Below are 12,594 nucleotides of genomic sequence, written 5' to 3'. Positions count from 1 at the left end.
CATAGGAGAATTTGGACTACTTTTGCTAAACTCAAAAAATGATATTGGTAAAAAAAAAATATGTATCAAGATATACTTTTATTTATAGAATTATATAAAACTTGTCAAGTATATTTTAATATACAACATTGAGATGGTTTACATTTAACATATCTTTTAAATATTCATTTCAAATGGATTGTTGATTTTCTTATTATGCCAATTGGATTATAATAAATAAGATATTTAGTCTTGGCTCATAAAGATTTGTCAGATCAAGTAGAAGTTAGAGTATTGAAAATAAAATATATAAAAGGAATTTGTAGATTTTTATTTTCAGATGTTATTTTTTGCTATAGATGTATAGGAAAAATCATTGCAAATCATAAAAAATTAAATGCACAAGAAACTTGTGATTTTTTTGAAAGATATGGAATTAAGTTATTATTGACTATTGCTTATAATTTGGAAAGAAATGCAAAAATCAAACGTAATCATCTCTCAATTATAAAAGTATTAGTTAAAGCTTGTAATGAGAAGGTTAGAAAATGGCCTCAATTTTTACTATTTGCATTGAAGACTGATTGAACAATGCATAGTTTGTTAATGGATATATGATTAATCTCATGATAGGTCAAAAATCTATTATATCAATTGAAGAAAAAGTACTTACTTGAAATGAGCTACCATAGGAAGATAAATTGACAAGAAAGGAACTTTTAGCTATTAGAATTCAATAACTTGAGCACAGATCAGAAGATCTACAAATAGCATTAAAAAGATTAAAAAGAGTAAGATTACAAAATAATACACAGTTTGATAAGCAACATCAGTTGAGACCTAAGGCAATTGAAAAAAGTGATTGGATTTTGATCTAAGATAGTAGCTTGGACAATCAACATAGTACTATAAAGAATTTTTTTAAATGATGGTTTGGACCATATGTTGTAACAATTAGATATAATCATATCACTGATTCATTACAAGAGCTAGATGGAAGAAGGTTAAAAAGACCAATTGTAAGGAGCAAGTGAACATATTCAAACAAAGACAAATAGAAATAAATAAAAAAGACCTTATTCAAGACATAAATCTTTCAAGATAAGAAGATGACTTTGACTTGCATAACAAAAATGATGAAGAAGATTTGTATCTAGATACAAAGAATATAATATGAATCAAATAAGATTTGGATTATTTGGCACATATTAAAAGATGCATGTATTCAAAAGAGGTGGATGTTGTGTAGTAATATGACTATATAGTGAAAAATAAAAATATGGATGTTATTATAGAAGAGCTTAGCAAAAAGATTTAGTAGAAAAATAAGGATAAATAATAAAAAGGTACTAAAAGATTTAGTTTTAATGCTATTTTTTTATAGAAGAGACTTCTATTTACTTTAAGAAGATATAATGAATCAGATTAAAGTAAATAAGGTAAGAAATTGATATTGGCATGTTTAAAAAAGAATTAACAATAGAATAAAGTAAAACTTACTTCAAATTATCAAAAATTGATATATAGAGAGGACTAGTTATCAACTTGGATCAAAATCAAACCTTGAAATATAAAATTATATCCATATAATAACTTTAGGATTTTTTATAGATTGGAGAGTAGAATTTTAGAAAAAAATTTAAGAGAGATTTTTGGGCATTGGATTTATTTTTGTCAATTGAATCAATATTGAGTTTTTGAAGGATTTTTAAAATTAATAATGTTCTTAGTTGATTTAGATTTTAAAAAATAGAAATATTTTTAAAAATTTAAAGTTTTTTTAAGATTTGTGGTATATATATGAATGAATTTTGGACAATATGCTGGTGTGCTAGTTGTAAATATGTATGCAAATTTTTATTAGAACAAAGTGTGTGAAGGTTTTTGTAGGTTGAGGTATCAAAAGTTGGAATTTGAGGATTAATAAATATTTCTAAGATCTTCAACAATCTGTCAATTGGATGGAAGTAAAATTATTTTATATAGATACTAAACTCAATTTTCAATATTTAGGTGAAATTTGATAATACTTCAATGGTTCAAAAATAAGGTATTGGTGCTGGAAGTTTAGCATTAAAGTTGGAGTAGGAGGCTATCCAACTCTTGATTGGATTATCTTACATTTCTCTCAGTTGGTATATGCAACCAATTTCATCTTTCTTATACTTGTTTCTAACTAAGATATTAAGAAGTATACAATTTTCAAGTTGATACCAATAATTCAATCATTAATTTTTGAGGTTCGAATTTATTGTAGGATTTAGTTTAGGATTTATCTATAATTTGGTTAGGGCTTAGGATTTGATTTAGGATTTGATTAAAACTAGTATTTGCTTGAAATTTGGTTTAAAAATTGATTAGAGATAGATTAAGATTTATCCAAGATTTATTTAAGATTTAGGATTTGATTAAGGTTCAATTAGGATTTTAATTAGGATTATATTAGGATTTTATTTTTAGTATTTTTTTAAGGTTATTTTTATTTATTTTAAGATTTATTTTTATATTTCGTTAATATTTCTTATTATTTTTTGTGGAATTAATTTAGGATTTTTTTATGTTTCTTTTACAACTTCTTTTAAATTTATTTTAAATTGGTAAAAATTTGATTAGGATTATCAAGATCTATTTAAGATTATTTAAGATTTTATTTGACTTAGTAGGATTGTTTTTATATTTCTATTTATTGTCTATAGTTAGGTACCTAATATATTCTTTGAATAAGAATACACATAATACAATATTGCAAAGATATCTTGAGCTTGTAGTTCATCCATCAAATACCTCTATAAGTATAGAAATGAATTAGATTCTTCAACCTTAGTAAGTTTAAGATTCACTACTTCCTGACTATTATTTTCTAATCTTAGAATACTAATATGGTCATGAAAATACTTTTGAACAGTAAAATATATGCCAAAAATCCATATCAAAGTATTGAGGTCTATAGCTTGGTCTAAAAGAAAATAACATTGTCCTTCAATAAGATCATAAGCAGTTGTGGTATTAGTTAAAAAGTCCATAGCATGTTTTTTTTTATTAGCATTACATTCTATATAGATTTGTGAATTGACATTCTAAACTATATTAGGTCTACATACTTGAAATACAAAGAATCCTAAAAATGTCACAAATATCAGAAATGCACTATGAGGTGCTTTCATCTTATTAATCAAGATAAGAGAAGATTTATTAGCATTAGTAATAATCAAATTAATCCAATTATCATCCAAGATATTATTAATATGGCATCTAAAAGGTTGTTTAATTTTAGAAAATTCTTCTATAAGTACGTGATATAATGGACATAAGAGCCTAAAGCTAGAGCATCTACAAAGATTAAAGGACTAAGAAATTAGTTAAAATATTGATAATCCTCCAATTCTTCTATTCAAATGTCACCTAATGGTAGTACATTTTCAAAATTATATCTAGGTGGTATAGTTTTAAGTATAAACCATCATTGTACAAGCCACATCAAATTTGTAAATAAAGTGAATCAAGGATCATCTAACTTCTAACTTGTTCTAGTACATGAATGACCTTCATAAGGCCATCAAGAAATTAATAAGTTAATGTGGCCTAATCTCCTCAAATTCTCATCACTAATGAGGGCGATATCTTGAGAGAGTTAGCTAAAACAACTAAGAATGGTAGAAGTTTGGAGTTGTTTGGAATACATAATCAATAATCTTTAGAAATGATATAGGGTTGCTTTGTTAGATGTAATTTTAATACCCATATAAATGTATCATCAAACAATAAGCCCAACTTCTAAAATTGCTGCCAAACATGTAAAAATGCTTGCAAAGAGCTCCATAAGGGTAATACCTTCATTAGATAGATGTCAATAAATAAGTTGGGCAAAGGTAGATAAGAAAGAAGATTTTGATATTTTTAATATATCCAATGAAGATATAATTTTTTCACATTAGTGAAGAAGTTCTACATATATTTTCTAGGGAAGAGATGGATTCTTCCAATATTTTGCATAAACTTTTAAAGATGGTAGATTAGTTGGTCGTAGAAAATGAAACATAAATATTAATATTTCTTATAGTAGAATCATTCTATAAAGCAAATCAAATGCAAATGTACTATAAATAAATATGGTTTTTGCTAACATAACCATAGTAGTAGTTGTAAATATAATTGAAATGAATTCTTTTCTTCCATCACTAGTAGATCATTCTAGTCAAATTCATGTTTCTTTAGTCCAATTATTTAGGCTAAAACCAAATAGATAAAAGGCATATTGATTCACTAAAATATTATAGTTGGTGGCACTAGTCACTGCATACATTAGAGATAAGTGTGAATAAAGTGAACCAAATCTAGTGTAAAATATTAATTGCAAAAAATATCTGATGTAACCAATAGCTTGTTCTATGCTTTTTACTGAAGTGACAATGGTAAAAAGATAAGGTTTGAGGCTTGTAGAAATGAGACCTAATTCTTAAATAAGCCACTAATTAATCATAACCAGCTAAGCCTCAATATCTAACCTAATGTACAAAAATATAATGTAATTGGTATTGCTATTAGTATGGCTAATAATTAGCATATCATTGTCGTTAACTACTCAAACAACTTTTGAGTATAAATTTTGATATTCTCGAGCAAGGCTAAGTATAACATCAAATAAAAATACTACTTCTATAGCCAATCGTACTTTGCATAAAAGATTTATTTTTGTAGCCTTCAAGTGATCTTCATCAAATATGGAAATAGCTTCAGTTGTAAGTTTTCCTTGTAACTTAGCTAAATCCTCTTATGTTGAAGGCTTTATTATTGTTTGAATTCTTTTTAATGTTGGCATAGGTATTTTGCCTTCTGATATTTTATTAGCCAAATAAAAGATCGTTACTAGTTTAAATTTTGAAGCCAATAAGTTGACACTAAAAAATATAGCTATATTCACTATTTTGTAAGCCAAAGTATGTATTGTATTTGTAATACTAGTATCTTCATCTTATATTGAAGTTGAAATAAAAGGCTTTACTAAAAAATTAACAACTACAAGGCCAAATGATAAAGACAATTGCACATGAGTATTAGAATCTCCAAGATTGCTTTAACGATTAGACAAAGGTTCTAGTATCTTGTGAGCTATTGAATTAAATTACTCAGATATTTAGAATAAAAATTTGCTTATTATGCTTAAAGATTTTCTTCTTTTATTCTTTTCGATCACTCCTTTTGTATGTGTATGTAGCTATGGTAGAAGACTGTGGTGCTAGGTTGCACCCTTTATTTTTTTTAGACTTGGATTTGGAACTTCAAATTTAGCACTTGGATTTTGATTGCTATGTGATAATCTCTTCTATATTGTGGAGGTGCTTTTGATTGCCAAATTAGTGGCACTTCTTATTTGATTCAACTTATGTGATGGTAGCAATCATATCAAAAGCACTCTATTGTAGTTATCAAAGGTATGGATGCTAGTGGTATTTGTAGGATATAGTTCTTGTTTTTTTTCTTGTTGTGATATTAGTCGTGTTGACGGCCAAGAATTGAGTTGTATAGCTTATAGATTTGATTGGCAAGGTATCGCAAGCTGATGTTTTATTCTTCTACAAGGACTTCTATTTTGGCTATAGTTGGCAATGTCCAGATTGGTTGCTAATCTACCTTCTTCAAAGTAAAATCTGAATTACTACCAACAAGAAGCTTGTTACATCTTTACTAGCATCAAAGATTGGATTGCAGCAATCTAAATTGGCTATAAGCCTTAGAAAATTTCTAAAGCAACAACATTACATTTTTTTAAGAGCTTCAGCATTATGTTATGTCTTCCACTTCTATTCTGATTTTTTATGGTAGTTCAGCTGGATTTCAATTGTTATGGGCTCATAGTAAGTTTTTTTTACAAGTGTGGTTACATTGCTCTCATTTTGTAGAAGCATTTTTATTATTATTTTTTTTATATTTGAATTTGAATATTAAATTATCAAAGGTGGTGCCTTCATTTTAGAGCTATGGTAGTATGGACCAAGAATTGAGTTATTTTTTGGCTAAGGTGCAATGAAGAAGGAATGCTTATTTTTTTGTACTTTGCTTTAGTATTTTTGTTTTCTTTTGCTAACATCAATTTTAGTCTTCTAATTGCTACTATCTAAAAATGAGCAGTAGTGGTTGTACATAATAATCTTGAGCCTTGGCCAAGGCCCTCTTGATTTTTTTGTCATTTATTACTACATTCAAAAAGAAGAATATTATTTTTTCTTTCTTTTTACAAAACACGATACAAATTGTTGGATTGTGATTTCAAGAAGGTCTTCACATGCAACTAGTCTAGGCTTTCATAAGAGCAATAAAAAAAAATAAGATAGCACAAGGTGGTTGATAAATTTCAATGCAATCATTTGAATATATAATTGGCAGGTCAATACTTTTGTAGGATATCACTTCTAGTAAAGAAGGCAATCACAAGATCATGGGTGACAAGATTTAGTATTGATTGGATTGAAAGGAGCTTACAATAAAAAAGTGTATCAATTTTGCAATTACAACTTCAGTAAACTAATTGCTACTATCACTTATGTCACTCTGAGGTGGTATCAAATTCTTTACCAACAAAAATTCAAAATCAGTCAATAAAGATAGGATACAAAGAGAATGGAAGTTCCTTCCAAGTCTTCCTTCTAGGTCCACTTATTCAATAGATGAAACCTCAAGGCTAAGTACAACATGAAGAGGAATTAGACAAGAGTATCAAGATTCTTTTGTTTTTTATTTTGAAATTTATTTTTAATAAAAATAAATAAATAAAAAATATTGAATGATGTAAATCATTTGAATTGAATTAGGTTCAAATGAGATGAATTGGGATTTGATAGAATAAAAATCATTAATGGATGATAATTTATTTACAGATAATAAATTATACTTAATTAACCTTTAGTTAACAAATAAAAATTAAAAATAATATAAATAATAAATTATTAAGATAAACAAAAGAAAAAATTAATTAATTAATTAATTAAATAGAATTAATAATTAAGAGAAAGAATTCCTTGGATATGCATATTGTAAATAGATTACTATTATTAATAGCTTAATTATAGAGAATTTTACTTAATAATTTGGATATTTAAAATAATTAAAAATTTAATTGACTAGGATTTAATTAATAACTATAACTTCTAAAATCCCACATAATCAATTCACTTGTTATAAACTAGAATAAACTTCCAACTAGTAGAAGTTTATTTTAGATCACATACATCACTTGTCATAGGCACCATATTCCTAGCTGTTGTTTGGATACATGTGGTAGCTACAACCACCATTTGTCTAGATATACTAAACATATGATTTTTTAGAAAAGAACTTCTACTTCTAAAAGCCACATGAAATCCAATGACTTGGCTTAATCAAGTCATACTATTAAATTTCTTCTCTAGCTAAGCCTTTTTAATGCCTTTTCCTTATCCAAGACAAACTATTTGTATAGATGTAATATGAAGCAATTATCTTCATTATGATTAAGCTTACAACAAATGAGTAATATTGAGGTTTTCTTTTTTCTTTTATAATAAAAAAACAAAAGACAAAAGACAAAAAAACAAACTCCACTTCATAGTTCATTGCAAGTGACAAGCACATTATGATAGAAGTTCCGGCAGTGAAAACAATAAGTGCATGAATTTCCTTTGTCCTCACTTGAAGAGGCGGTCACTTCAAAGGAAGTCAGCAAGTCCAGATGAGTTTGATGACCACATTCCTTCATGTGCCTACTGTGGTTCTGAGCTTCACATCGTAGCATTTGGCTGTTCAGATTTTAAAAGAACTTAAATTTATGTACGCTTGCCTCGCTGGTAATACAAAGTAAATAACTCAGTGGGTTGTTCACCTATATATATATATGCATTACATATATTTTTTATAACTGTGGTAAATGGGAGTTCTTTGTGAATTCTTTGTCCTCTCATCCCAGCTACCTTCCTTCCGAGTAAAGTATGTCATTCGAATTGTTGAAACTTGAGTGATAAATAAGTACCGTAGTGTAATGTTGAAGGTTCCAGAGTGATAGGATCTGAGTGAAGGTAATTGTCAATGAAAGAGAGGATTGATTTCTGATTCGTTGTGGAGATATAGAACTGCCCCAAGCAATGTCTGAGGAAAACTTTGCACACCGATTTCAAGCTTGTATTCAGTATTTCTGTTCAGATTATTTAGACAAGCCGATAATAAACTCAAAAACCGAAGCATGACAAAAACAACATCATGCAAGTTGCGAAACGAGAAATGAACGCATAAGATAGCATTATTCTTCACGTGTCAACTGACGCTTACCTACTCATCACCTTGAGTATTGTAAATAAATCACCAGTTTTACATGATCTAGTAATTTCCTTGATTGTTAATTCTCTTTTTCTGCAAACATATATCACCCATGAAATTGACTGCTAAAGCATACATACTGCTGCTTAAGAAACTAGATTCCATCAGTAAAATCGTGCCACAGGATTAGAGCACAAGACGATTGAAAATAATGTGGTACATCACATCCGATGATGAACTGGACGAGAAAACCTGCTTGTTCTCCAAAGAAAATGAGCGGGCTCATAAAAAATACATCCAAAAGCATATGAATAATCTCAGACCGAATGATTTCTTCCAGAAAAGGAAGAAGAATCTCCTTTAAACGCCCTTCCGTTGAAAAGAAAAATGCTCTCCAGTTATATACAAGTTTTCAGTTGCAAGCCACATCACGAAAGTTGGATTCCGCACTGAAAAGTTAGAGATAATTGAATAAACATGAATAGCCTTAACAATGGGGACTAATGCAACGCACATCAGTTGGTTGAACATCTATCTGTAGCCTTGTGCACAACTGTGAAACAAGATCTCTACCTAAAGAAAAAGCCTATCGTAGCCTACGTGAATCTTGTCGTGCTACATTCAACGAGATCTTGACCTTTGCTGAACAAAGTTCAACTCACACAACGAAACGTCCTCCAAACTGCATAACTCACCATTTGACACCAAGCCACCAACGTGGCAATGACAGCATATACTTGTTAAGTTGGTCCAACAGCGATCAGTAAAATTGCGGTACATGGTCTCCCGATGTAATCTACATTGCTGGAATCCTCAAATTCCTGAAATCAATGGTGATAGTGCGAATAGGTGTGAACAAAATAAAGGATTTTGTACTTCGAGAAAATTCCCCCAGGTTAATGGGAGGGCATTTTCATGAGAAATTTCAACCCTTGACTTAGCGTTTTACCTTGACAGCTCGCACCCGAGAATTATTTTCTTAGACAAGGAGAATAAGATGGTGACAATAAAACCAAAATATCAATGAGAACAATAAATTAAGGAAGCAGAGAAAAAGACATATCTAGAGAGGATGATTCTAAACCAGAACCCCTTGAGAAGCGCTTGCTTTCTCAGAATTCGCCGGCACGACATCATCACCTTTACGCACTTTGATCTTGTATTTAGTCTCGAACCCAGCGAACTCCTTTGTTTTTTTCTCCAACGCTTTCACAAGCCGATTGATCACTTCCTGCAGACCTTTCTTGTTTCGTTTCACAGCAGGCAACACCCCCCCCCACAGTGCGCTCAACCAAAACGCCTCCGATCATGCGGAAGCACTTCCTGCCCGGATCAAGCGGTTGGATGGCACTGATCACCAGCTGATGTTCGTTCAGCTCCTGCTCTAGCTCGTTGATTTTATTGTACAACTGATTAAGCTCGGACCGCATGTAATTCCACTTCCCCGCCACTGCTTGCTCATTTACCATCTCCATCTTGTTAGCCCCGCTTTCTGCCATCTCTTAGCAAAGCCGCTCCAGCAAACAATCCCGCCCTTCAATCTTACTTCAAAAAACCTCTTCCTCGTTCAGCAAACCCCTAACACGAAACTCAAGCTCAAAAGTCCTATCTAAGCCATGAAAATTCACCCGATTGAAACCTAGTTTGTTCCAAAAAAAATTTGTTGAATCACATAAAAACTTGTCAACAGGACCGCTCAAGACATCGTTTCCACTCGTAACGGAGAAATAATCAGATATTTGTATACAACCAAGAAATGAAGAATATATAAATATAAATGTAAATATTTTTAACAAATGATATATTTTTTAAATAAGAACGTACTAGAATAATTATTTCTATATACAAAAAAACTAAATTTCTTCAATTAATGCCGATGTTCAAAAGGTGGGATATTAAATTTCAAAGCATTGTTAGTGTTTTATTTATTGCAAGTCAAGTATTGTATCTAAAAAATTTTAGAAATCTTCAAAATCTTTAATAAAGAATAGTCTAATGCTTTGGTAGTTTAGATCATTGAAATTTGATTAAAAAAATTTATGCTAAAAATAAGATATTTTTAATGTTAAAAATAAAATCAATAAAAGTAAAAATAAAAATTGATACTAAATTCAAATTATTTAGGTTTGTAATAATTAAAAAGTAATTAAATCTAAAATTATATATTTTTTAAATTTTAAATTTAAAATATATACTAATAAAAGAAAATTAAATCTTAGATGAAAGCCACTTTATATGAGATTGATAGCATAAACATCTTATTACTTTTAAAGAGATTTAAAGGGATTTTCATCAAAGAGATTTAAAATTTTAAGACTCAAAATTTAATATAAATATTTATTTAAATTATTTTAAAAAAACCTCTCAAAGATAACTTTCTGAAATCCAAGTTCCATTGAATATAGAATCTAAAAAACTTCTTATAGCAATGTAAACAAAAATATTGACTACTTCTTTAGCAATCTACATCATTCATCTTAGAAGAATTATTTAATTTTAAATATTAATCTAATTCAAATAATTTTTAGTACTATAAATTTTCAAATTTAATTTTTTTGACTAAAAAAAGGAATTTCATTTCGAATTGAAGCAAAGTTTTCATAATATTTTAGGTAATGATCAATTCATTGTATTAGTAATTTAGATCATCCAACTTTAGAAGAAAAATTCTTAGTACTTTAGAAAGAAATTACTCTAAGTCTTAATAGTATTAAAGTCTCTTACAATTATGCTTCTAAGAATTTAAAATAATAAATATTGCTTCTAGTTTAATTTCAAGACTACCTAGTTTTTTAGTCTTTGATAATAGCCATTTTAATTACTTCTTGAATATATATATATATATATATATATATATATATATATACACTTATATTATTTTTTTATCTCTCTTTGATAAATATCTCACTTTATATAAATATTCTTTGAGTTCTTATTTTTAACAAATTGACAAAGTAACACTTATTACATTAGAGATTTTTCTTTTTTTGATTAAAAGTGGATTTCTTCTTTATTTTTATAAGACATAAATATATTAGAGATTATATATTATCCACTTCTAAACTAATATTATACTAAGAATTTTTTTTTGTTCTTAAATCTGATCTTTTACTTGTCTTTAGTGATATTAAACATCCACTTTTCTATTATGTTATTATGGCACACCTTCTTAAAATGAAGAGTACAATAGCACAAATGTAAGAAAAAATAAAGGATATTAATTCTTGCAATGTATTAACTCATTTACCACCACAAGAAGCTAAAAGATTAGTAAGAAGTAAAGATATAAAAATGATTGGAGTTGCTTTAATATCATCACCAAATCATGTTACTTTTCTTATAGTAGAACATCATTCAAGTATCAAAAATTCAAGCATTACCTTGTCTTAGAAGTTAAAGAGTACAAGATCAAAGTTTTGAAGATTTATCAATCAAGTAAAATTCATGATTGAACTTTAACTTCAAAGTTATCTAACTCCAAGATTACAAGTTAGATTTATTAAAATATTATTTTTATATTCTATTTTATCATAATTTTTATTTTAAAAAATATATATAATTTAATTTTGAATGATTTGAAAGCTTTTTTTGCAAATTTTTAATCCATATATTAAAAATATGATACAATTTGTATTGCAACTAACAAAATTTGTATTTTATGTCAAAGCAATTGATTGGTAATATTATATACTTTAAAATTTTAACAACTCATGACTGATATCAAGCATAATGATGTTGCACTCGTTAGCTAAATTTTAAAAAATTATGATATGAAATAAAGAAATTGATGTTGAACTTATGTGATTCTTAAGCATAAAGTCAAGTAATTGACTTTTTTGTAAAGTGCAACAATCAACTTTTTAAATTTCAAACTAAGAGTTACTTAAATAAACCTCAATATTTTTATAATTTTATAGCAAAATCCACGTCTTTTCAATACATATATTTAAAAGTAGAAGACATAAAAATTAACATGGTGTATTTAAAAAAATTTACTAAAGAAGAAAAGATTTAATATTGTCAAAAAAGTTAGTGATTATATTATAGAGAACATAAGTATAATATTAAATATTATCCAAAGAAGCAACACAACTACAAAATGAAGAGCATAGATGTCAAAAAAAATATGTTAGAAATAAAATTATCTAATTATAATAGAAATCATGCAACTAGAATCTTGTACAATATCTATTGAAGGTATTATTTTCTTCTCAAACTCCTCTCTATTTTTTATAATAGATTTTTATTTAGGATCTAAAAATCATAAATCCTCTACTTTGCTAGATTCAATATCTTTGACTCTTTTTTTAAATGAAGACTTTGTTAAAA

General features: G+C 27.9%; 1 pseudogene; it reads right to left on the bottom strand.

The window, feature by feature from the left end:
- Positions 1-8,747: 8,747 nt before the first annotated feature.
- LOC112277007 (prefoldin subunit 2 pseudogene) lies at positions 8,748-10,021 on the bottom strand (annotated as a pseudogene).
- Positions 10,022-12,594: the final 2,573 nt, after the last annotated feature.

This window comes from Physcomitrium patens, chromosome 24 (genome assembly GCF_059467195.1).
Source record: "Physcomitrium patens ecotype Gransden chromosome 24, ASM5946719v1, whole genome shotgun sequence".
Classification (NCBI taxonomy): domain Eukaryota; kingdom Viridiplantae; phylum Streptophyta; class Bryopsida; order Funariales; family Funariaceae; genus Physcomitrium; species Physcomitrium patens.
This window is presented reverse-complemented; position numbering and strand designations above follow the sequence as displayed.